The sequence below is a fragment of the Pseudonaja textilis genome, chromosome 6, assembly GCF_049901715.1.
Source record: "Pseudonaja textilis isolate UNSWEBS1 chromosome 6, rPseTex1.2, whole genome shotgun sequence".
NCBI classification, from domain to species: Eukaryota; Metazoa; Chordata; class Lepidosauria; order Squamata; family Elapidae; genus Pseudonaja; species Pseudonaja textilis.
The window spans coordinates 4,407,210-4,434,310 of NC_141995.1; the positions used below are offsets into that span (position 1 = coordinate 4,407,210).

At 41.5% G+C, this 27,101-nt stretch overlaps 1 long non-coding RNA gene across 1 annotated transcript; it reads right to left on the minus strand.

Moving 5' to 3' along the window:
• Window positions 1–2,667: 2,667 nt before the first annotated feature.
• Window positions 2,668–14,949, minus strand: LOC148125379 (uncharacterized). The gene is made up of 4 exons (XR_015744195.1): window positions 14,877–14,949; window positions 11,416–11,567; window positions 5,155–5,270; window positions 2,668–2,904 (listed from the first exon to the last, which is right to left on the minus strand). It is a non-coding gene; the product is annotated as an uncharacterized LOC148125379 (long non-coding RNA).
• Between the last annotated feature and the right edge of the window lie 12,152 nt (window positions 14,950–27,101).

Sequence of the window (27,101 nt, forward strand, 5' to 3'; positions counted from 1 at the left end):
TGCTTCAGGTTTTCTTTGTGAATGATTTTTGTGGTCTGCCTTGTAATTTTCTGGGAGTAGCTTTTTACTTGTTATCAGTTCGGACTTGGCAGGCAGAACGTGTTGAGATGCCAAGGACATTATCAGTTCCAAAGAATTAACTCCGTGAAGTCCGAGCCAGCCTGCCTGCCTGTGTTTGTGTGAGTTTGTACTCTTTCATCTTTTGAGAAAGAAGAAAGGTGAGACAGAACACAAGATATCCTAAGAAATCATCCAGATTTAAGGAAAGGTCACATGCCCCTCAGAAAGGCAGTAAAAAAAAAATCAGTGCCAAGCTTGCATCCTGCCTCTTGGAAGCACACCCCAAAAGGACAGTGCCAGATACCACTATAGCAGTGAAGGAAGACCCCCCTCCCCAAATAGAAAAAGAAACCAGGGGGCAGGAAAAAATTCAAACACAATATAAATAATTAAACCACAACAGTAGCTGTTGCTTGTTAAACCAATTATCAGAACAAATAGACACAGGAACTAGCCAGATTTCTCAACCCAGTTTCTTTTCAGGAACATAGATTAATCTTTTTCCTTCCAAACAAAGCTGAACAGGGAAAATTATCCCATCAATAAACACAGGATTAAACGTCACCAAGGACAGAATAAAACTTCATCAAAAACCAATTTTAGACCAAAACTCAGAAAGGGTATGTAAACTCACATTTGAATGTCAATCTTTCTAGCTAGCCAAGAAGACTTGCTGAATTTCACTCATCTTGGTTCCTTGTCATTATAAGCTTCTTTTCGGCAGCTCTGCTTCGTTATTCAATTATTTCTTCAAAGTGCTAACTCCAATGGGAGTATTTCCTCCCAACAGCAGTGTAAGGATCTTAAAACAACCCTTCCCTTTTAAGAGAGTCAAGCTGTCAGGTTTCCAAGTGAAATGGCTACACATATGTCAATTTCAGGCTCCACAGAAGCAAAGTACAAGCAAAGGAGTGAGAGAAAAAACTCCAGAGAAGTGGAGTCTAGTCCTTCTTCCTAGCCAGGGTGGTGGTGGGGGAAGAACTTCTCCCAGCCAGCATGGCCATGGCCATGAGGCTTCTTCCCCGCCAGGGGGAGAAGGCAAACAGCGCAGTCATGGCCATGCAGCCTTTTCCTGGCCAGGGGGAAAAGGAAAACTTCTCCCAGCCAGCGCGGCCATGTGGCCACTCAGCTGGCATTCAGAGGCAAGCGGCAAGATCTGGTAAGCGCAGAAAGCACTGGGAACAGTGAGAAGCTCCAGGAAGGGGCAGGATTCAGGAAGCAGTGCTGGAGGCTGGGGATGGTGGAGGTGGGGAGCAGTAGCTAGTTAGCTAGGTCACGAGTGCCACGTGAACGGTCCCTAGGCTTGCCACGAAGCAAGCCAGGCAAGCCTGGGGACAGTGGGGAGGACAGCGCAGCAGTCTAGGCCATCCCGGGAGTCGACTCGACTGGGGCCTGTGGCAGTGGCCTAGGCGGGCCAGGAGTCGACTTGACTGGGGCTTGCTTGCAGGCTTACTCACCCAGGGAGATCATGGCCGCAGCAGAAGGGAGGCAGCAATGGTGGGCAAGATGGATTGGGCAGGGAGGGGCGGGGCCAGACAGTGGCTCGATTTGCCAGTTCTCCGAACTGCGCAGAATCATAACAACCAGTTGTATAGAACCAGTCTCAACCAGTAGAATCCCACCCCTGGGGGATTCAAGCCAGTTTAACTGCTGCCAGTCTCGAAATCTTCCTCCATAAATATGTGCCAGATTTCTTGACCCAACAGCCTATTTCCTGAAATTAAGCCAAGTGAGAAAGGATGGCAAAGAACGGCTCAGCCTTTCTTGGGCTCTTCTCAAGCTGCAGGGTCTCCGTTATGCAGAGCTAATAGGTGGGGAAGGGAGGGGGATACATCGGCTGCTGATGGGATTCCAGGGCCCGGTTTTGACTTATAAAGCCCTTTAGGATTGGGGGCCCAGCAGGACCCCATTGGCTGGCCATGACCAGTCAGACCAAGCAGACCAAGTAGGATGGTCCTGCCTAGTGGCCAGGTTCAACAGGTCTGAGGAACTAAAGTGAGACGGTGCTGCTCTTGGTGAACATTTCTGAATTGTTGGAGATGGAGCTGTTCAGGAGAGACTTCTGATGCCTCCGTTTTACAGCTTTTTCTTTTCTTTTTCTTTTCTTTTTCTTTCTTTCTTTTCTTTTTTGGTGTGGTGATGCTTTTATTGTTCTTGTTGAGCCTCTCGTGTGGTTTCATGCATTAAAGAACCGTGGTTGTTGTGAAACCTTCTGTTGTATTCTATGTAAGCCAAGGATATGTTTGAAGGCAGCGGAGTAGAGAGATGTGATCAATAAATAAATTAATCAAATAAGCCTTGAATGGCAAATCCTGGGGTGATGGTGGGTGGAGTTTAGGGGGGCTTTCAATGCTCCAATATGTAGTTGTCCTTGTTTATTTATTTTAAAGAGTTATATGCCCGTCCATCACTCTCAGTGACTCTGGGCAGCTTACAAAGAATAAAGTTCACCCAGCACTGAACTAAGTAGAATGAATTCAGAAAAGAAAGGCTCTTTTTTCATTCTTTTGTATTTGCTAAATAAAAGTGTCTTTAATTTCCCGAAAGGGAGGATGGAGAAGGATGTCAAAGCCCAGAGTTCTTTCCTGGCTGATAGGGGCAACTGTTTTTAAGACACAGCTTCACCAATCGACATTTTTTCTCACTGAGTTTATCAAATACAATGTTGTGCAACGTGCAGCAAAGAATTAGGTCATCCATTTGTCAACAGGATCCTGCTTGCAAATGCCTCTTCCATACGTCAAACATTTCACATTGATCCAACATTTCTTTGGCTTAGTACATGAATTCTGAATTGCTGCACATCTACCTGAAGTGGGGTGGGGCTGTCCATCCCCCCAATATCTGAAAAGAAGAAACAACTGTTGTCAGTCCTCCAGATAAAATGCCTTACTTTGGAGTAAGAAATAAATGATCTGTCCATTCAACTTCTTCCCTCACTTCAATGGGAGTTTCTAATAACTCCAAATGTTGGTTTGTAGTTGATCTGGTAGAGAAATAGAGGTGGGGTTCACCAAAATGTTGGTGACTTCTCCCCTTCCATCCTTTTGAACAGGCCATGGCAAAAGATTATATATTTCTAGGCAGCTGTTTTTAAAAAAATGGACTGTGGCACCTCCCTGGTTTCTTCAGGAATTGAGGCTTGGGGAGGATTCTGGAATGGTTCTATTCTCCTCTTTGCTGGTGATTTTAGTTGGGGGTGATAGGGGGAGGAGTAGGCAGGGTACTCATTTGTAGGGCACTGTAGAGTTTAGTCCTTTCCTTATTATTATCTCCCTGCAAGAAAGAATTGGGGAAAATCCTCCATCAGTTTGGGGCTCAGTGGCATCCAAATGTGTGATGGAATATATGCACCTGCAGTACTGGTATGTGTGTATGTGGGGGTGGGAGTGGAGATTTGGCTATAGAGAGTTTCCCCAGGAAGAGGCCTGTATTAAGAGGCTGAGTAGTCCTAGATGAAGAAGTGGGGATGAGGTTCAGGGTAGCTACAGCTTAGAATCTCAGATGAAATCTAGTAGGTTAGAAGGTTGTAGCTTTAGCTTGGCAAGATTCTGTCCATTGGGCGCAAACAGATAAAGAATTGAACTCTGTTTGTTGTGTCATCTCTAGGGCCAACACAATGCTAAAGATAAGTAAACTTTACATCTCCATCCCAAGCCAAGGGGATCATGCTGTGGAAACCTCATGCCTGGAGACTGTTAGGATTCTGATGGGATAAACATATGGAGAGTGAAGCTAAGCAAGATGGCTTCCTCCATTTGAGGTGGCCAACAGGTCCAGAGCTGTCTTCTGAGTGGGAGACAATGCTATCCAATGAGCAGATCCATCACTTGGCTGCTTTTGGACTCGTGAGTATTGCTGGATGGGGTGCACACTACTTATGGAGGGCAAACAGTTGGAGACAGAAACTTAGAGCCAAACCACTTTTGTGTTCTTCCTTGGCCAGCTCATTATACTGGCAGGCTATCTGAGGATTCTTAGGTCATACGTGTTGATGGCATGGATCTTTTCCATCCCCTTGAGCTGGCTTTTTGTGGTACTTGGATGTTGCTGTTTTCCTGCCCTCCTTGTGGTCCCCATGGAATTGAGGGATATAAAGATAACTTGTAACTGCTCTGTCCGTCTATTGTGTGACCTGCTGGTAATTCCATCACATGAATATTTATATTTGTTTGTTTATTTTATTTATTTGCCTCCCATTTCATCCTGAGGTGATTCTGGGCAGCTTATGAACTATTTTCTCTCTCTGTCTTAGTCCAAGACAGATTGTCATGCCACAACATATGACCTTTATATACTGTTGTTGATCTCTAGCTCCATCTAGTGGCCAGAGAGACAAATATGCCCCAGGTATATTGTTTGAAGCTGATCCCAACCATTTACCCATCAGCCTGCACTCTCAAACCAACTGCACGCTGGGAAGCCAGACTCTATTTCTTTTAGCATTTGGAGAAGCACAGGGAAACCTCCAGCTTAATCTGTGGCATATGGTCATCCAAGGACAAACTTACATCCCACACACACAGCATCGCTGGTGAGATCTCAATTGCTTGTATTTATTGCTTTTTATTTTCAGCAGTAACTTAATACTGTCTATCTTGTATTTGATTCTCATTGTATGTATCTGTATTTTCCCCAGTTTCACCATATCCTGTTCTTTCAATAAACAATTCACATCTTCGCACACAATCTGTTATATTGGAGGATAGGTGAGTTTAGCTGCATGTTGAGCAGCACACAGACTAAAGTGTAGTGAGGACAGAACACAGATGATAGATAGATAATATATAGACACACACACAATATACATATATGTGTACATACACATATACATACATATATATATATACATACATATGCAGAGAGGGTGAGAGAGATTTGATATCCCAATCCATCTATAGCAGTCTGTATTGATTCCCAAATAATGACACAGTTCTGGTGACAACATCATCCAAACACCATTATTGTATGCTTGGGTCCTCAAGTTACATACTGAATACTGAGTTATGATCATACACATTGCATCTTCTGCCACCTCTTTCAGATTCGAAGACATTTCAGGCTATAAAAAACAAATGTGAATTAGACACTTACTGTACTTTAGCTTCATTTCCATGTTGATACCATGTCCATAACCGTGTATGCACCTCACGGAGCAATCCAATATAGTAAGGACCTTTCTTTTTTTGAAGTGCTTCTTCTAAGAACAGCTGAAAGAAAAAATCCAGACATCATCTACAGTGAATGACGGAGAGATTCTCACTTGAAGGACATTCAGAATCAGAGCCTCCCCAGAAGCGTCAGTGGAGGAATATATGGCAGCAGCAGCAATGCAGTCCATGTGGTACAATCACAAAGAGTTCAGGTTCCTGAAACAATGGAACACCCAGGAGGAACCAAGGAGGCATTTGGGTGGACTAGCAGGGCCGTGGAAGCCATGATCAAACCTAATTTATGGGCCATTCCACATTTACACCTATACATGGTGAAAGATGAACAGGGGGCTGCTTTTTTCCACCATTCGTTGAATCCTGGTCTCATCTCCTCCTAAGCCAGTAAGTCTTCCCTCATCCTTCGGTCCGGCCTTAGTTTGTCCCCATAAAATCAGCAACCACCTTCAGTGCTTCCATGACAAACACAATCTGATGCAAATACAGGACATGCTTTTAGTGACATGTCTGGTGTTGTTTGTTCTAGTATTTGCTTGTTAGTCACCTTTGCTGTCCCAGCACCGCAGCTCAAATGAGTTGGTTTCTTCCTGTTGTGCTTATTGAAGGTCAACGGTAAGTAGCTACAGGGAATGCAATACAGCAGGCTAACCTACTAACCTTCACCTCCCAGGAGGAAGGGAAGCCTGAAGCTGATGCCAGTGCTCCCTGCCCACCATAGTCTAACTGCCCAAGGAAGACCAACCCACTCCCCCCGACAGAGAATGGCTGTTAACCAGAACGACATCCTTGCTTTTCAACATTTGGCTTATGTTCAGTGGTGGGATTCAAATAATTTAACAACCGGTTCTCTGCCCTAATGACTGGCTGGGTGGGCCTGGCAAGGGGATCATGTGACTGGGTGGAAAAGGCCAACTCAAGGTCACTCACATTGTGGGGTGCCTTGCCTCACCCAGCTTCGCCTAACCCTTCACTTCCCCTCCCCTCCCAGCCACTCCTTGTGAAGTTTGGCCTCACCTCTCCTCGACTTACAACCAAAATTGAGATCAAAATTTATGTTGCTATGTGATAAATTTATTAAGTGAATTTTGCCCCATTTCACTACTTTTCTTGCCACGTTTGTTAAGTGAATCACTGCAGTTGTTAAGTTAGTTACACGGCTGTTAAGTGAATCTTAACAGTTGACTTTGCTTGTCAGAAGGTTGCAAAAGACTACCACCGTCATAAATGTGAAACAGTTGTCAACCATCTGAATTTTATCACGTAACCGTTGGGATGCTGCAATGGTCGTAAGTGTGAAAAAATGGTCATAAGTCACTTTTTTCAGTGCCATTGTAACTTTGAATGGTCACTAAAAACGGTAAATCAAGGATAACCTGTACAAAAATACAAAAAGCTGCTTTGCTTGCAAAAAACTTCCCTAAATACCAATCATTGTTAGAAATGGGGTAATACACACTGAAGATCAGTGATAGCCACAGCCATCATGGAAACCTAAACCATTCTGTCAGAATACCTTCCTTTTCATCAGCAATTCCTGCAATCTGGAGTTACAGATCAGGCAGGGTGCCAGAGCACCTTGAGGAATTAAAATAGTTAAAATGCAACAATAACTATCAGCAGCCAACTCTTGCCCATAAAGTGAAACCCTTGAGCAACCCTTTTTTTTCTCCTCTTCCTATACTGACAGCTAAGAGACTTAAGCAAGAAATTGGAAAAAAATCCACTTAGACATTAATAGGCATTTAATGCTGAAAATAAAAAGTCAAAGGGATAATAAAGATTTCTGGATAATTAAAAGCTTTTGAAAACAGGAAAGGAGAGAAAAAGAATAAAAGGGCCGGATCTGGAAGGGAGGAGACTGTCTGGAATTAAAAAGAACTTACAGTAAAATTTCAACAAGACTTCCAAAAAATACATCTTAACTGAAACATCGCAACAAAATAGTAAAACCCCAGGAAGAGAAAGTGAAAAAAGAAATAAGAAGAAACAGCTTGGGACTATTTGGATTACTTGGTGATTTCTGGATTCCTGGTTACTGCATTTGAATGACTAAAATCAATTGGGTGGTTGTTTAAAAGTGTTTAAAATGGCTCCACTTTTAGAAGAACTGAAAATGGAACTTAAAAAGTACAAAGAAGATGCACAAGAAGGGAGATGTTCTTTTGGCTTCTATATTTCAATTCTTAGAAATGGAGATTTGGAACTATGAGAAACAACAAGAAATGCCTGCAGAACAAGAAGATTGGGACAAAGAAGAAGCCATCTTTAATGAACAAGTAATCTTAGGTGGGGGGGGGGGAAGGAAAGTGGGGAAAGAGAATGGGAAGTTTAAGATTGGGAAAAATAACCCCCCAAAAAGAATAGAGTGAAAAATAAGTATAAAATCAGAAAGCAACAGAAGAGGGAAATGCAGAAGAGAGAATTAGAAGTAGAGAGACAAGGGGGTAAAAAGGGGAGCGAGAAGAAGAGAGGGAAGAAAGAAAGGAAAAGAAGTTATAAAGGACAGAAACAAAATATAGAGAAACAGGGCCTATTTAGAGATAATGGGTGAAAATCTAATTGAAAAGGGATTCTGCAAAGGTACATAAGATAGTATTGTCATATTAGAAATAGAAATAATTTCAGAAAATATGAAATAATGTATGATTAAAATGTTTGATAAAATAGTTATCATAACTTAGTGGTATGCTTGTCAATAAATAAATGTAACAAAATGAATATTTAATCATTTAGAAAACATATGTGAAGTGAAATAAGGGAAAAATTAAGTATGGAGATTATATGTGTCTTATACGTGTCTTTAAGGAAGTATGATATTTAATTGAAAAGAAATGTTAAAGATGTTAAGACTTTAATGAATATTAATGATAGAACTGAATTGGAATGGAATGAGGGTTTTAATTACATATATTTACAATCTTTTTTTAAAAAAAGAATATAGTGTGTATTATAAGAATGTACCAAGCAGAATTTGATTGGTAGTTATGTATCATGTATTATATTGAATGGCATAACCTTAAGGTATATATTGAAGTTTAAATTGAGTTGAATGGATAAAATTAAAAGATATAAAGGTGTCATACTCCAATTAGTAACTACAGGAGAAAATTTGTTTAATGAGAAAAGATAATATGAAATTGAAACACAACAGACAAAAGTATAAATATAATGATTTGAATTGGGATGAGATAATCAAAATAAAATTGAGAAAATTAAAAGAGGGGGAAAAACTATATAGAAAGTGCAGAATAGTAATAAGATATGGAATAGAACACAAAAATGAGCATGAAATTGAGTTTGTGTCTGTATAAAGAAGTTCAACCCGGGACCATGCTATTTTCAAAAAAGATGTTTTACCTGTATTTTGTGTGTGTGAAAACTCAAGTAAAACTTTAATAAAAAAAAAAAAGCTGATGCAATCCTAAATTCTATTAACAGTGGGATACAGTCAAAATCAAGGGACGTACTAATACCACTCTATAAAGCCTTAGTAAGACCACACCTAGAGTACTGCATCCAGTTTTGGTCACCACATTATAAAAAAGATGTTGAGACTCTAGAAATAGTACAGAGAAGAGCAACCAGGATGATTGGGAGACTGGAGGCTAAAACATACAACGAACAGTTGCAGGAACTGGGCTAGGCTAGTCTAGTAAAGAGAAGGACCAGGGGAGACATGATAGCGGTCTTCCTATATTTGAGGGGCTGACACAGAGAGGAGGGGGTCAAGCTATTTTCTAAAGCTCCTATAGGCCAGACAAGGAATAATGGATGGAAACTGAACAAGGAGAGATTTAACCTGGAAACGAGGAGAAACTTTCTGACAGTGAGAACAATCAACCAATGGAACAGAAGTTGCCTCAGAAGTTGTGGGAGCTTAATCACTTGAGACTTTCAAGAAGAGATTGGACTGCCCTCTGTCAGAAATGGAGTAGGGTCTCCCGCTTGGGCGAGGGGGTTGGACTAGATGACCTACAAGGTCCCTTCCAACTCTGATTATCTGTAAAGCATCTATAATATAGAACAATACCTGAAAGAGAATGGTCTACCGGAAATAAGAGAGGAACACTGAACACCTCAACACTGGTTATGGGCCCAAGCCATACCAGGCTCAGATAACTGAGAGTTAGTGTGAATGCACAGTACTATATACAGACAGCTGTTTACTGTTTAATTGTGGTTACTATCCTGGTAAAGATGGCACAAGACATCCCTGATAACCCAGTTGGATGGAACAAACTATGTTTCCTGGTCTATGAAATGCAGTCTACTTCTACTTCACTAGTCCAACACATGGAAGCCACAGGTCATAGCATCAACTCCCAGGAATTTAAAGGAGAAAACTGTCTCCACATAGCCCCCCTCAATGTAAAGTGGGGCGGGTTCCTCTCTCTTCTTCTGGAAGTCTAACATCATCTCCTTTGTTCCATATAACCATCAATTTCCCAATTTTTAAAATTAGGATTTAAAATTAGGATTCTTCATAAAGGCAATTTTGTATTTCCCATATGTGCTTTTTCAAAAGGCTTTTGAAGAAGCCTTTTGTCTTTGTTTTTCCCTGAAGAAGTTTTGCTTCTCATCCAAGAAGCTTCTTCAGTGCCTTACATATTCCTGAACTGAAGAAGCTTCTTGGATGAGAAGCAAAACAGTGTCAAGGAAAATCAAATAGAGTCAGTTGCCAGTACCTTTTCAAAATGCACCTTTGGAACAACCGTGACCTGGATGACTGAGAATCTCCATAGGCACTTAGTTTTGTGTGGGAAAAACAATCCACCAAATCAGAGGTGGTATTCAACAGGTTCTGACCAGTTCTGGAGAACCGGTAGTGGAAATTTTGAGTAGTTTGGAGAACCGGCTAATACTACCTCTGAATGACCCCACCCCCATCTATTCTCTGCCTCCCGAGTCCCAGCTGATCGGTTGGATCTTATTTGGTTGCCCAGCCCAGGAAACGGAGCTGGAAAGCAGGTTAGTGGGGTGGGGAGGGAATGGGGATTTTGCAGTATCCTCCTTCCCCTGCCACGCCCACCAAGCCACACCCATCAAGCCACCCCATGCCCACCAAGCCATGCCCACAGAACCAGTAGTAAATAATTTTGAATCCCACTACTGCATCAAATATTATAAAGTATCCTTTCATGTTGTTCATATTGCCAGTAAAGATTTGAAGCACATTCACACATTCTAGACCATTCTCAGCCTTAGCAACTTTACGACAAGTGGACTTCAACTCCGAGAATTCCCAAGCCAGCAACTGTTCTAGACAGTTTCTCTGGTGACAAATGCCAATGATGCATCATCTTACAAGAAATATAAATTCTATTTAAGATTAGAGCATAATGCAAATTTCAGTCCTTTCCCATTGTTTCATTTACATATCACAATCAACAATTGATTTTATCAACCCATTTTATCATACATTCTCTCATTTCTTCTTTTGCCTCTTATTTTAACCAAATATATATACATATTAGCAATGTGTTCATCTTCAGTAGATACGTCCTATTTCAAACTCAGTTTTACAATATATTCAACATAATAAATTAAATGATATTAATTACTAATCATTTAAATTTCTTACATAATTTAGTTATTGAACATAAATACATAAAAATAATAAAATATTTTATCCACTTTAAATCTTTCTAACAATTGGAAAATCATTGACAAGGATATCATTCTATCTTCTCTAGATGTTTTTTTTACAATTCCCTGATGAAAATTTGAGAACATCACATATTACTGTAGATTTATGTTTACTTATCACATACTAGCAACATGTTTATTTATCTTTCTGGTCTATAAAAAATTTTTTGTGTTGAAAGCCATAAAAGTATTTTCAGGAAGAACCTAAATTTGCATTTATTCTATGCTGTAAAAATATCTCGCCTAGCATAATGATTTTTAAAGTTGACATTCGGTTTAACTTTATTGTACCATAGGTATCCATGCCTCCCAACCCTCAGATCATCACCTTCTAACTCCAATAGTCTTCTATTTCTCAGCAAGACCCATTCTTTCATCCAAACTAAACAGCAAGTAGTGAAATATTATTTCAAATCTGGTAACCTGTATCTTTTTAACACTGTAAAGCAAAGAAAAACTGGAGTAAGATTGTAAGGACAGTTGCAATCATGCAATTTCATTTAGCAACTATCAAACCTGGGAACGATATTTTACTTACCTCCTCTTCCTCACTTATATCTGAAATAAATTCACCTTCTTCTTCTGCACAATAACGTAAGAATTCATGCTGGGGAAGCAGCTTCTCAGTTACCGAATAAAGGTGACCTTTAAATGCCACCCAGTTATGATTCAATTTGTATTCAATTTTAGCTTTGAGCCAACCAGGATTATGACATGGAAAGAAAAAGGAAAAAAGCACAATTAGATTAATCTGTGGTTTGGATCAGGATATACTCTAGATTGAGAGATATGTTTGTTTTTTTTCTTTCTATTTAAAAATTACGTAGTTAATTTCCTTGATTTATTTATTTTTGGTTGGGGTTTCTTTTTGGATAGGTGGATAACCAAAATCCAAGACAGAGAACAAGAGAACGGCAAAGCCCTCCTCCCATATATAAAAGGCACTACAGACAAAATCAGCAAGATCCTCCAAAAACACAACATTAAAACAGCATTCTGCACAAACAGAAAAATATCCACCGTTCTAAGAAACCCTAAAGACAAAATCAAGTTAGAAAACCAAGGAGTATATGAAATCCCTTGCCCCACCTGCCCCACCACATACATCGGACCAACCACCAGAAGAATAAGTGCACACATTGAAGAACACAAGAACTCAATCAAAAAAGAAGAACCGACCTCTTCCCTGGTCCAACACCACAAAGCCACAGGACATGAGATTGACTTTAAAAATACCAGAACTATCTCCAAAACTGAACACTTCAACAACAGAATAATCAGAGAAGCCATAGAGATAGAAAAACGCCCACACAGCATGAATAAACGAGATGATACCTTCCACCTACAAGCCATTTGGAAACCCACCCTCATTAACAAATGAGTACCTAACATGAAGAATGACACCAGACCCACACCCACGAGGGCCACACAAGATGCTACCACCACATTTCCACGTAGAAAGCAGACTCACACCCACACAGAAGATGAGACACGACCACAGACCAGAAGCCGTACCGCAGCTGCATCACTACCCGCTTCAAACCCCTCCGACACATACATGAAGTGAACTGATGCCCACCATGAAGATGTGGCACGACCACAAATGCGAAGCCAAACAACAGGATCACAGCTCACCAGCTCAAATGCTCCAGCAACTAAGACCAACCTGAGCACAACCAAGCCCCCACCTGAACAGAACACACGCCCAGCCAATCAGAACACAGCCAACCCCCCCAACCAATCAGAACACAGCCAAGCCCCCACCCAATCAAGTCACACCACCACTAGCAGTTAAAAGGAAGAAGCAGCTGCAAGCTCACATTACTCTGAGAAGCACAAAGCCAAAGACACAAGCCTGAAGATGATGAATGAGACTTCATCGAAGCATCGCCTAGATACTTCCAATTTTACGCGGGAGAAAACCCAAATAACCAAAGATACACACACACACACACACACACACACACACACACACACACATACACACACACAAGATTCCGCATTACATTTTCTCAAACATCTTATAAATCATCTATACATTACAAAATACTATTCTTAATATATTCTTATACATCACAATATATTACCTTCTGGAATCTCCTTCCTTATCCTCTTTTTTTCAACCATTATCTCTCACTCTTTGGACAATGTAATTTCATCTTTGTTTGTTTCCTGCTCCTCTTTATTTTCTGGTCCTTTCTCTTAATTCCCTTTTCCCCATTCTTATTCTTATTCCCCTCCATTTCTCATTCCAGATATTGAACTTTTCTCTCTCCCTTTTTCGATTTTTCTTTTGCACTTCCTTTTTCTGCTTTTTCCCTCTCCCTTTATCCATTTCCTAACCCTTCTCATTTTACCATCCAATCAGACCACAAATTTTTAATTCTAATTCCTTTCCCCCCGTTTAAGTAATTGTTCCATTTGTCCTTCAAAGTTGGCTTCTTCTTAGTAAAACTCCTCCCCCTCTGTTTACTTTGTTCTTGTGTATGCTGAGTCACCATTTCTAATTTCTGTAATACGTAACTACACTTTTCAAGTTTAATTTTTATCATGTCCCTGATGTCTTGCAAATCCAATCTTGTATCTTGTAAGTCCAGTCTTACATCAACAAAAAGTTCCTCCATTATATTTTCTACTTTTTTCTCTTTTTTTTCCTCTTCTTTAATAGCTAAAATCTTCTTCTTTAATAGATATATTCAATTCCAGAGTCCAGTATATTATTTCAGCCAATTTATTTTCAACAATCTATACTCTTGACCCTTTGCTCCAGGTCTTCTAATTGGCCCCACCTATTTCTCAAGTAACCAGGTGGTTCTATGACAATAATAAAGTTTGTTTTACATTCTTTTAAGTTCCAAAATCCAAACTCTTGAGAAGACCAGACACTTTTAAAAACATACTAAAATTTTCCTGTGCCATCAGGTGGCGCTCTTGAGTCTTTTTGCCTTTAACTTTCTTTATTAAATTTAATACTTTTATTAAGTTCACAAATTTCAATCATTAGCTGTTATTTCTTTTCTTTTCAATTTTAGCATTAGTAGTTCAATAGTTATCCAGTTTAATTTCTAAACCTTTATTGTGTTAAAGTATTTTCCTTTAAATTTTCTCCTCCAAATTAATCCAATACAGTAATTCAATATGAATTTCATAAAATCCAGTTTCCTTTTCACTTTCTCTGGTTGCCGCTTCCACACACTTTCCTCCAAGATAGCACTTTATTTTAACTCCCGGGTAACTCAAAAACAATGTCTTTTTCCTGGTTCACACTCGGTTCGCAACTTCTCTGCTCCAGTACAAAACTTATTTTCCCGGAGTGTTCTTCGTCTTTGTGGTGGCCATTTTGAGACCACTGCTGCAGCTTGTCTTTGAGAGGGGTTTTCCCTGTTAGGGAGGGGAGTTGTGGCTCCCCTCAATCCTCCAGGCTATTTCCCCCTTTTTCACCACCCCTACAGGGTGGTTCTGGTCCTGATTGGGACCCTCCAGCAAGTGAGCTTGAGCGAAAGCATGCATGATCGTGGATTCCGCTCTGACTCCGACGAGGAGCAAATCAGAATCTCAGGAGATGTTTCCTGAATTTCACTTCACTTCATCAATCTCCCTTCGGTGGAAGGGAGGGGCTAAGCCCATCCTGGTCATGTTATTTTTCTGCTGAGTGACCGCTGTGCTTGGTGGTCCCAACTGGTGTTGCTAAGCAAGGTCTACCCAAAGCTCCTCCCCTTTTCACATGCAGGTGGTGTTGAAGTCTCCACAAAGAGGCAGGATTTTGATCATATTGCCACAACTGGAAAGCTCCCCACCTCATATATATACAGAATGAGAGAGTTGGAAGGGACCCTGGAGGTCTTGTAGACCAACACCCTGCCCAAGCAGGGAACCCAGTCATAGACACCACACCATGTTGCCCTCCAGAGACCACCCCACCACCATCACCCCAGTTTCAGAGTGGCCTCTCTTCCCTTCACATACTCTACTTATCTGTAAAACCTGTGAGAAACGTACTAATCTCAGCTTCAATTTCATCAAGCTTTGTAGCCCATGGCAACAGTTGTGCCGCAAACTTGTCAGCTTCCAGGATTATATCAACATCTGAAATGAATGCAGAAAGAAAACATACTTAGTTTTGAGTAATACTTTCTCTCCTCTGTCCAAAGAACCCAACTTGCAGCACCACACCACCACAAAACAAGCAACGGAAGACATGTGTAGGATCACACAGCTAGGAAAAGAACTTCAGTTAAAGGAGAATATTTGTAGCTCAGACTTAAAATGAGGGGTGCTGGCACTGATGATGTTACTTAGTTTGGCTCATGAAACGTCTGAAAAAAACCCCACCAAGCTCAAGAGCACCAAGGAACCCTTGAAAGTTCCTTTTCGCTGTTCCCAAAGACATCCCAAGGCAAAATATGTTTTCTTTACTTTCTCTGACGAAGCTAAAGCCCAGTCTTTGCCACCAATGCTGTGCGGTTTCTCGCTGCGCAAGGGAGTCCTGAGTAGGTGTCTTTGTGAAGCTCACTCTGGAAAGCAGTGTGTCAACTTCCTCTTTCCACTGTGAGAATGTCAACATCTGCAGGAGTCAATAATATAACAGCAAGGCAAGAGAGCCAGTTTGATGAAGGGGTTAAGGGATCAGCCCTGGAAAGAGGGGAATGATAAAACACAGCAATCTGGGTGATTGAAGGCTGATGGGAAGAGCGAATCCCAGTTGAAACTAGAGTGAAATCTGTCCATGTGTTGTGGATGTTTTCATCAGGTCTTCTGACTACTGGTTGGGGTTCATTGACGCGTTCTGCTAGCCTTCTGCCTATTTGTCCTACATACTGGCTGTTGCAGTCTTTACACACTGGGTGTTGTAGATGACTCCTGTTTTTCTTCTAGAGCTTGCTGGGTCTTTTGGTTTCCTTTGGAGGTTTTGGAGGACTTTAGTTGGTTTCTGTGCTAGGTGATGTCGTGTGATTGTTGTAGCCTGTTGGTTGTTTCTGAGATGTTTCTGATATATGGCAGTGATGTACTTAGTTGTGCGATAGTGAACTGAGTGGTCAGGCACTTTTGGTAAATTTGCGTGGTTATCCATTTGGTTGGAAAATGTTGTATAGACAATCTGTTTCCTTTTCCAGATGTTCAGGTTGCTGCAGTGAGTTTGTGTTCATCTAAATAGTGTTCCTCCACAGCTTCTCTTGTGGGAGGTTGGTTACTTTGGTAGTGGAGCATTTGGTTGATGTAGGTGGTTTTTCGGTAGACTGGTGTTTCTCGTCTGCCATCATAGTCTCTGCTGATAAGGATATCCTGGAAGGGTGGTGTTGTTTTCTTCTTCCCTTGTGAATTTTCTTCCTTTGAGGTTTTAAAGAAGAGATTGGACAACTCTTTGTTTGGAATGGTCTGGGGTCTCCTGTCTGAGCAGAGGGTTGGACTTGAAGACCTCCAAGGTCCCTTCCAACTCTATTATTGTGTTAAGATGTCGGTTTAGTCTGGCATCTTCCTGGCTCTGGGAAATACATGTGGCTAGTTTTCTGAAACTGAAGGAGTCCATGAGGAATACCTGCAGTAGCAGCTGAATGTTTAATCCTTCCATTCTTCGTCCATTCTGCTGCTAATCTAGGTGGGTGGGTGGAAATAAAGGCTACAGACTGGATGGTTGTGACTGGGAGGTTTGAGCCTGCTGTGTGCTTTGAGTCTGATGTGTCAGAAGACAGGTTCGAGTGATGAGGAGGGTTTGGCATTGGAATTTGAGCCTGCTTTAATGGGAGATGCAGACGTGAGCCAGGAGGATGAGGAAGTGTCAGAATCATCATCCACTCCAGAACCTTCCACATCAATTATGCCTCAGGTGTCAGCAGCTGATCCACAAAAAGTGCCAGAGTCTTTGAGTGATGATCAAACTGACGAATGTTGGGTTGATGCAAGGACTAGACGTAGGCTGAGACGTCAAGCACAAATTGAAAGGAAACGTCAAATCAGAGACTAATTAGAGAGACTGATACACCCCTTCAAGGAATATAAGGAGGCGTGTTAGCTAGAGATCCTTGTTCGGGTCAAACTTCATTAATTACGTTCGCAGTTTGGAAGAAGCCTTCAGTTTGCCTTTCGGATTTAATTTATCGTGCTGCTTGTTATCTGGGTTTGTAGACAGCTTCTGGGAAAGCTGCCAATGAAGATTACAGAGGAAAGTTAACTCTGTTGTTTCTGATATTGTCTGTTCGTGCTTTTTCCTTTGGACATTTGGACTCTCACCTTGTGGCCACAGGTGAGACAGAACACAGAATAATTCACTATTTTAGTATCGTGAGCTACTCAGAGTTACCATGTGGTAAGATCAATGGCTAATATATTTTACAAGTTTATTCGTTTATCTAATAAATAATTTTGTCGATTGACTCTGCAGATTTAATGAATTATTATCAAGATGGCAAAGGAGGAACCTGGACACATGAGGTGGGGGGAATGTGGGATTAGGTTTTCAATTAGTGAATCACATCCAGTATGAAGCTGCCCTATTGGCAGAGCCTGGTCTTAAGGCTCTAATGAAAAGTCAGGAGGGTGGGAGCCGATCTCACTTCAGGAGGTGGGATGTTTCAGAGGACAGGAGCCAAGGCAGACAAGGCTATTCCTCTGGAGCCCAGCAGCCAAAATTCCTTGGCTGACAGGATCCGTAGCATGCCCACTCTCTGCCAGCACAAGAGGGGTGGCCCAGTATCACCAGGGTGAAATGGGGCCTCAAGTAGCCTGGACCCATACCATGCAGGCCTTTAAAGGTAATAAGCAGCACCTTGAATTGCACCAGGAAGCAAAGTGAAGCTCGCAAAGCAGTGGGGTAACACTGTTTGCAAGCAGTGGGGGGGTCTGAACAATGACCCACACCACTACACTCTGCAGCTTCCAAATGCTCTTCAGTAGCTCCAGGTAGAGCACATTGCAAGTCCCAAGAGGTGTTGACCAGGGCTTGAGTGACTGAGTGCTGGGACTCCCAATCCAGGAAAAGCTGCAACTGGTGCACAAGAGGGAGTTGTGCAAAGGCTCTCCTAGCCCTGACTCCCCCCCCCCCGCTTGTTCTTTGAGCAGGAGTCATGAGTGCAGGAGAATCCCCAAGCTGTAGACTGGCTCTGTCCAACTCCTGTAGCTGACACAAATGGATACCCTGGTCAAGGGTATCGAAGGCCACTGAAAGGTCAAGGAGAGCAACAATGGTTGCATTACCCCCACTCTCACAGGATGAGAAAGAAAGAAAGAAAGAAAGAAAGAAAGAAAGAAAGAAAGAAAGAAAGAAAGAAAGAAAGAAAGAAAGAAAGAAAGAAAGAAAGAAAGAAAGAAAGAAAGAAAGAAAAGATGCTGATCCAGTTCTACTGAGGAATTATTGAGTCTGTCATCTGCACCTCTATAGCTGTCTGGTTTGGTTCTGCAACCCAACAAGACAGACACAGACTTCGGAGCGTAATTAGGACTGCAGAAAAAACAGTAACTACCAAGCTGCCTCCCATCGAGGACCTGAATACTTCATGAGTCAAAAAGAGGGCTGTGAAAATATTTACAGACCCCCCCACACCCTGAAATAAACTGTTTCAACTTCTACCCTAAAAACGACTCTATAGTGCACTCCACACCAGATGCAAGGACAGATTTGTTTATTTATTTATTTATTTTTGCCAATTGTTTACAATAGGCATAACTAAAAAACATAGTTATGAAGTCATGGATACATATAAGAAAAATAAAAAAAATAAAAGAAACAATAGGACAGAGACAGTAGGCATGTTGGTGCGCTTATGCACGCCCCCTACAGACCTCTTAGGAAAGGGGTGAGGTCAATAGTAGACAGTCTAAGGTGAAAGTTTTTGGGGAAGAAACCACAGAGTCAGGTAGAGGATTCCAGACATTGACCCCTCTGTTGCTGAAGTCGTATTTCCTGCAATCAAGTTTGGAGCAAAGAACCTTGAGTTTGTATCTATTGTTTGCTCATGTGTTGTTATGGTTGAAGCTGAAGTATTCATTGGCAGGTAGGACATTGCAATGTATGCTTTTATATACTATACTTAGATCGGATCGCAGTTCTAGATTTTCTAGGTCTAGAATTTCAAGTCTGGTGGCATAAGGTATTCTGCTATGAGTAGGAGTGGAGAACTCTTGTGAAATATTTCTGGACTTTCTCAACTGTGTTAATATCAGATACGTAATGTGGGTTCCAGACTGATGAGCTGTATTCAAGTATTAGTCTAGCAAATGTTTTGTATGCTCTAGTTAGTAGTGTAATATTACCAGAGAAAAAGCTATGTAAGATTAGCTTAATGTCTTTTTGGCTATATAGTTACAGTGGGCTCTAGCACTTAGGTCATTAGAGATTACTCCAAGATCCTTGACAGAGTTTGGATCCTCAACAAGGTCTTGACTATTCAGCTTGTATTTTATTTTCTGATATTTTTTTTTGCCAATATGTAGGACAGAGCATTTATTTGTTGAGATTTGAAGTTGCCATTTGTTTGACCATTCTGATACATAGCTGAGGTTGTTTTGAAGGGTAGCGGTATTGTCTGTGGTGTTGAATAGCTTTACATAATCAGCGAAGAGAACACAGTTGCTCTTAATATGATCACAGAGGTCATTTATGTAGAGTATGAAAAGAGTCGGTCCTAGAACACTGCCTTGGGGGACACCACTGTTGACAGGTAAAGAATTTGGTAGGATGCTCCCAATTTTGACAATTTCTTGTCTGTTTGACAGGAATGCTTCTATCCAGTTATGCAGGTGTCCAGAGATACCGTAAGAATTTAATTTTAGTAGTAGTTTGTCGTGTACCACTGAATCAAAGGCTTTACAGAAGTCTATGTAGATTTCATCTATTGCTTTGCCCTGATCAAGTTCTGTAGTCTATACGTTTTTGCAGTGTAAGAGTTGCAGATTACATGATAGTTTTTTCCTGAAACCAAATTGTTTATTAGAGAGTAGGTTGTTTGTTTCTAAGTGGAGGATGATGGGTTGGTTAATAATTGAATCCACTTTGACTTTACAGGTGACTCAGCATAAAGAGATGGGTCTGTAATTTTCAACTAGGCTGGGGTCTCCCTTTTTGAAGATGGGGATGACCGTGGCTAGTGACCATAGTTTTGGCAAGGAGCTGGTCCTGAAAGATTTTTCAAAGATTATGCTTAGAGGTTCGGCTATAGCAGCGGATAGCTTTTTTAATAAGTAGGCACATATTCTGTCCCGTCCAATAGATAGAGATGGTTTTAGATTGCCTAGTGTTTTTTCAACATTGTCTTCTGTAAAATCGATGTGTATTAGATCATTGTACTTGTCTGTGGTTCGATGAGGAAATACTGGGCGTGATCCATTGCTGTTTACAAAAACTGGCTAAAGAATGTGTTAAAGAGGTAGGCTTTAATAGCGTCGTCATTGCAGTCATTTCTTCCAATGCTATTTCCCCAAATGTGATCAGTCTGCTAAACAACTAATTCCCATAACACTGTCAAACAATTTTTTTGTAAGATTGTATTACTATTCTTCTTTTCATCCTTCCTATTAGCTATCTCTTCCAACTTATAACTATAACCGTGTTGGTTGTATCTTTACAATTTATATTTTTTCATTTGTTTCCTAGTATGATTTCATTGCTTATTAGTAACCTATGACTATCACCAAGTATTGTATCTTATGATTCTTGATGGATGTATTTTATTTTTTCTTCATGTACACTGAGAGCTTATGCACCAAAGACAAATTCCTTGTGTGTCCAATCACATTTGCCCAATAAAGAATTCTATTCTATTCTATAAACTAAGCAGGCAAAAGAGGTTGGGTGGGAGGGAGACAGAGAGAGAGAACGATGCCAGGTGGCCTCAGGACAGGTTTGTGCGTTTAGACTGTAACATTACTTACCGTTAAGTACCTTAAAGTCAGGATTCTGTGAAATCATGAACTTCCTAATCTTCTTCATTGCCTTACGAAGAGGCTCATGTTTCTCCTTTTCTTGCCACACTGAAAGAGAAGTTTAATATACAGGGACTTTAGCTGTGAGATAATACTGTGACACATGCACACCCAAGATAAATACTAGTTCATCTTAAATTGTAATCTATTGGTCTGAGTGATTCATTTGGGTATCTTTGAACTGGGAACAAATAAATTGCTTTTGGTTTTTCAATTTCCTTCCAGTTACTTTGAAAATGATTGTTGAAGGAAGGAAACACTTTAGTGCTGAACGCTGTTGTTGTTAAAGTACTGTTTTACACTAAAGTTGCATTAGGTTTTTTTCAATGTATAGTCACCATCATCGTTGTTCCAAATGTGCTTTTTCAAGAGGCAACTGGACTTTGTTTTTCCTTGAAGATGTTTTGCTTCTCATCCAGAAAGCTTCTTCAGTTCTGACTGAATGGTGGAAAATGGAAGGCCCTGCACTCATCTGGTTGTTTGCACTCTCTCTGAGAGTCATTGAGGCCTCTTGGAGGTTTATCTATGTCCTCAGGGTCATCAGAATAGTCAAATATATCTGGAACCTTCTTGGAACTGCTGAAAGGGCTGTGTTGTGAACTGGAGATGGGTGCTGTTGTGTCCCTCTGTTGAGAGAGGGCTGTTCAATTTTAAGATAGATGGCCTCTGTGACCCCTTTTTATCTCTTGCCTTGCTGTGACATTATCATCTTTGACCCTTCTTTCAAAGAGGCCATCTATATTGAAATTGAACAGATCATTAATTAACATTAATTAAAATTAAAATCTCAGCCATTCCACTGGATAATTTTTCTCACTGTTGGGAAATTTCTCCTTGGTTCCATCCATCTCCATGTCCATCCAGGAAAAACAAAGCAGGGGGTATGTTTTTCATGCTCCTCAATGACTGGCCTTTCATCTAATATTTTGAATCAGCTCTTGGAAGACTTGGGACCAATGCTTTACTCCCCATAAGGGTAATTTCTTATCCTCTCCTATTCTACTCACTGGTTCTTCGGTCTTTGCTGTCATCATTCTCTGTGCTTGCAATGGAGATGTGTCTCGGTCGCCATCCTTCCACCAGCAACCTAAAATAATAGTCATTCTTGTGCCAATTTCTCCCCCTTGGATGGGGAAATGGGCTCAGAGCCTCACCCTTTGGCACATGAGAAGAGGCTGACACCCATTTAACGGACCAAACAAGTTTCAGCCTGTCTGCTTTTACCCTTGCCAGATCTAGCCCTCAATCCCTGTGATTAAAGAAGGGGGCAGAGGTACCTGTGCTACATCTTCAGCTCTTTGTACCTGTGGAATTCTAGAGAGATGGTGGGAACATCACTGGTACCGATTTTGTCTGAGATTTTCTTTTGCTGATATTTTATGGTGCACTCAAGGCACAAATAGCTACGCGCCATAAAGACACCGCAGCCATTCTTTCTAAATTGCCAACTCTGCAAGTTTTTGTACTGAATAGAAAATGATCCTGTGTGGAACCCGCTGAATTCTTAGAAACTTACCCAGAATGGCCATCCACAAAGTCAAGGCAATGAAGAAGAAGAGAAGTATAAGACATAATGTGGCACACTCATGTCCTGTGAGGAATCGTATTATCAGGGTTTTAGTACCTGGTTTGGGGGAAAACAAACACAGGAAAAACTTATATTTAGTATTACCACCAAGGACTTCAATGTTTATGATGCATCCCTGTGTGCTTCCTCTGGCAGCATCCCAGGCTTAGGAAGGGGTCCCCATTCCTCCTCTGCTTGGAGAGGGTCCAGATCCTCCCTTCCCTCAAACTTCTCCTCTCTCAGGGGGGCTTCCTTCCCACTGCTTGGCACACATCCCCACAACCATCTCATGATGGAAGGGTGCCTGGAGGGTAAATCTGCACCAGGGCTAGAAAGATGCTGAGAGGTGCAAATACATCTAGTTACAAGCTTTTTAACAGTTAAAGCAATATTAGTAGCATTTCATATATGAAAGGATTGGTTCCAAAACTCACTTACTGGGTGGAGGCGGTGGTGGTGGACGTTTTGATTTGTGACCTAGAAAATAATACAGTGTGTTTTTACATCCAACTTAAGTAGCTATCGTTGTTAATGTACCATCAAAATATATGAGGCATTTGTTCCTAATTAAACACAGAAGTTCACGACTTATAGTAGCTGCATTAGTGACCGTTTGAAATTACAATACATTGAAAAATGTGAGTTATGTCCATTTTTCACACTTATGACCATTGTAGCATCCAAATGGGGACATGATCAAAATTCAGATGCTCATATTTGTGACCGCTGCTGTGTCTCAGGGTCATTTGATCCCCTTTTGTAACCTTCTGACAAGCAAAAACAGTGGGGAAGCCAGGTTCATTTAACAATCGTGTCACTAACTTAACTTCTAACATAGGGCTGAAGCAGGCATTCAGCAACCCTAACCCTAACCCTTCTAGGGGCCTTGGGCAGGCTAGCCCATAATCTTAGTAGCTGCTAAACTGAATGCATGTTCTTGTTCATTGCAATGTGAGGCTACCAATGAGTTCGGGTCTCCCTGTCTAATCACTCACTGGTGTTCTCACAGTCTGGTTCCTCCCCATCGGTGACTGTCTTAAATAGTCACAGAGGCAATCCATGCAGGAAATTATATTGAAAGTTTCTACCACCTTCAAATCATCTTTGTAGTGCGTGAAATGTTCATCTTAGGAGTAGATTAAACTCCCTCTACTCTTTGATGGACCTATGATGCTGGCAGAAGACTCATCCAAGGTTTTACCAAGGAAGAGGCCACACTTTGGACCCCGGACACACCACTGAGAGTCATAGGGGGCTGCAGCAGTGCCTCAAGTAGTAAGACCCTGGGCCTGCGCACCACTGAGGTTGGCAGCTCGGCAGCTCAATTCCCATGAACAAGACAAGAAAGGTGGGACAAGAAAGGCGCATCCCCTGATTGCCTACCAGAATTCAGTTAAAGATAACACTGCACTGCCCGAAAAAATTCCTTTCACAGAGGCAGGCGGCCACCTCAGTGATCCCTGGCTAACAAGTGATGTACGCTAAATAAATAAATAAACACCATTGAGAGGCCAATAGCGTTTGGTCTTTTCTGGACTTAAAAACGGTTTCAGCCTCTCTTGCCTAGGAAATAATTCCTGCCTAAATCCTTCAAGGCAATTTGCTTGCTATCTGCAGATCTGCCCTTGGATCACCTCTGCAATCTCTCTGAAGAGACAGTTGACAGCATCCCAGGCTCCTGTCAGAAAGCAGGGGGTCTCCATTCCTCCTCCTGATTAGAGGGGTCCCAGAATGTCCCTTCCTCTCTTACACAGGCCTCCTTCCCATTGCTTGGCATGCATCCCCACAGTCAACCAGGTGATGGAAGGCTGATGGGGAGGGTGAAGCAACACCAGAACTTCAAGAAAGCCATGCAGCTAATTATGTTTCAAAACATAAGATCCCCCCAAAATGTTAAAATAATATTAGTAGAACTCTGCCTAAAAGAGATGTCTCATTACAAAAGCTTACATACCTTTGGATGGTTTTTCTGATTTTGGTTTTCCTTCATCATCAGGGGCATGAGCTAGAAAATGCCAGAGTATATTGAGTTTAATGTAATATTCCAATTTCATGACTGCCTGAGTAACTTCGGGTGAATCACCAGGTGACAGAGTTCCAGTGCAAACATAACTGGGAGGCAAGTAGGTTCCTCAAATATTAGTTTTATTTAGATGTATCATATTGGCACTACCTGGTGAAAACCGACTCTGTATATTCCCGTGGTTTTCATCTAATTAAAAGTAAAGTTTGTCCCTTTTCCCAAACAATCAAGGTGCAGTCTGGTTGCAGTCCCAAGAAAAAGTATTTTGTTTTGACTGCAACACCCCAACTATCAGTATTCTTCCCTCCCTATCCCTCAGCTCAAGTGTGGCCGCCCTGAAGCCTCAAAACGGCTTCAGGGTTGACACCTGCCTTAGGCATGAAAGCCAGCTGGGCGGCCTTGAGCCAGTCACTTTCTCTCAGCTCAACTCACCTTACAGGGTTACAGTTGTGAGAAAAACAGGAAGAGAAAGAAGTATCTGGTATGTTCACTGCCTTGAGTTATTTGTACAGATAATAAAGGCAGGATATAAACAAACAAACAAACAAATATTCTCGTTTAAACCATAAGATCCAGAACAGTTGAAATAATAGCACTCTGGTTAAAATGACCGGCTGCTACAAAAGCTTACATACCTTTTCGTGTTTTTTCTTTGTCTTTTCTTTCTTCTTTCACTTTCTCTTCTTCACCAGGAATTGGAACTAAAGCAGGAGAGAATATATTTAGTTGAATTGAGGGTTCAGAGCTGCTCACTCTGGAACAGCTCTCAGTGGCTTACAAGGAATAACACTGAGAAGTGATGTATGTCAGACAAAGAAGAGATGGTTGACCAGAAGAACAATCCATAATGGATCTCTCTGGAGATTCTCAGTCATCCAGGTCACGGTTGTCCCAAAGGTGCTTTTTCCAAAGGCAACAGGATTTTCTTGATTGTTGGGTTTTTTACATTTTGTTTTTCACCTAAGAAGTTTTTTCAGTTTCTTCTGGCCTTGGTTTCAAAAACCAAGCAAGTCCATTTGCCTTTTGGAACAGCACCCTTGGGAAACCCATAACCTAAATGGGTTTATGGTTAGCTTATGGTTTACCCATAAGCTAAAAAAGGGAGAAAACCCAGAAATGTTCAACCGGTCATCCAAGGCCAGATTTTCAGAAATACGTAAAGCATCAATGTGTGCCAGCAATATGGGTGACATTACTTAGTTGACAAGACCCAGAGCATCCAGGCAGGCTGAAACATAGGCAGATGACCAGCAATTTCCACTGGCAGTTAGGACGTAGGACGAGATAACCAGCATCTTGAATTACACCCAGAAGCCAACTGGCAACCGGCACAATTTGTGAAATGAGGGAGACTCATGAGCACACTATGATACATCCAGTACTGTCTGCAACACTACAATCTGGATCAGGTGTAGCATCTAAGAGGTTTTCCAATGCTAACATTAACAGAGGAATTGAATCAAGATCAGTGGGAGTGTTAGTTGGGGGGGGGAAAGTTAAAGGTTTCCACTGTCCAGTCATGTCCAACTAAAGGGAGCGGTGCCCATCTCTGTTTTTTGGCCAGTTATGTCATTTTCCGTGGTCAGGTGGCCAACAGGGCTCTTAAGCAAAGCTGCAGGGAACACTATTACCTTCCCACTGAAGTGGTACCTATTATTCTCTCACATTTGTATTCTTTCAACCTGCTAGGTGGGCAGCAGTTGGGTCAAAGAACAGGAGCTCTCCCCATTGCACTGTGCTCAGGTCTCGAACCGGGGTTCTCAGCTTTCCAGCCGACAAGCCCAACATTTTCAACTGCTGAGCCATCATAGCCCACGTAAGTGTTAGTACCACTTTATAACGCTTGGTAAGGCCCTGCTTGGAATGTTGCATCCAATTCGGTCATCACGATTTTTAAAAGATGTTCAGACTCTAGAAACAGTTTGAAGAGCAACAAAAATGATTAGGGGACTGGAGGCTAAAACATATGAAGAAGGGTTGCAGGAATTGCGTATGAAGGAATAAGGTGTGACATGATAACAATATCCAATATCTGAGGGGCTGTCACAAAGAAGAGGAGGTCAATCTATTCTCCTAAGCACTTGAGGACAGGATGGAAAGTAATCAAGGACAGGACCCAGTTTTCTGACAGTAAGAACAATTAATCAGTGGAATGGCCTGTCGCTGGAAGTGGTGGGTGCTCCAACATTGAAGTTTTTTAGAAGAGATTGGACAGCCACTTGTCTGAAATAGCATAGCTTGGGCAGGGGTATGGAGTAGATGACCTCTAAGGTTCCTTCCAACTCTGTTATTGTGTAAATTCCAGGGCAGCCTCATGTAAATCACACTAGAGTAGTCCAATTGCAAGGCCAACAAGGCACCACTAACCACCTGAGTGGCCTCCTGATCCTGGAACAGATGCATCTGGCACAGCTGTGGAAAGACTCTCCTGGCCAAAGCTTCCACCTGTTCTGGGATGGAAGGAGCAGAAACTTGAAATCCAGGAGGACCAACGTTTCTCACGCCTTGCAAACTCTTTAAAGACCAAAGATGGAATTTCTCTAGAGTTGGGAGGGGGAGGGACAAGCTCCATTTTTATATAGATATGAATGTTGATATGGTTGTTAGAGGTTTTTTATCTTGCTTTTCTGTAGGAATTCTCATCTTACTCTAAAAGATCCACAATATTTACCCCGTTCACCAAGAATGCTTCCCAGCAGCTCCCTCCTGATACTCTTAC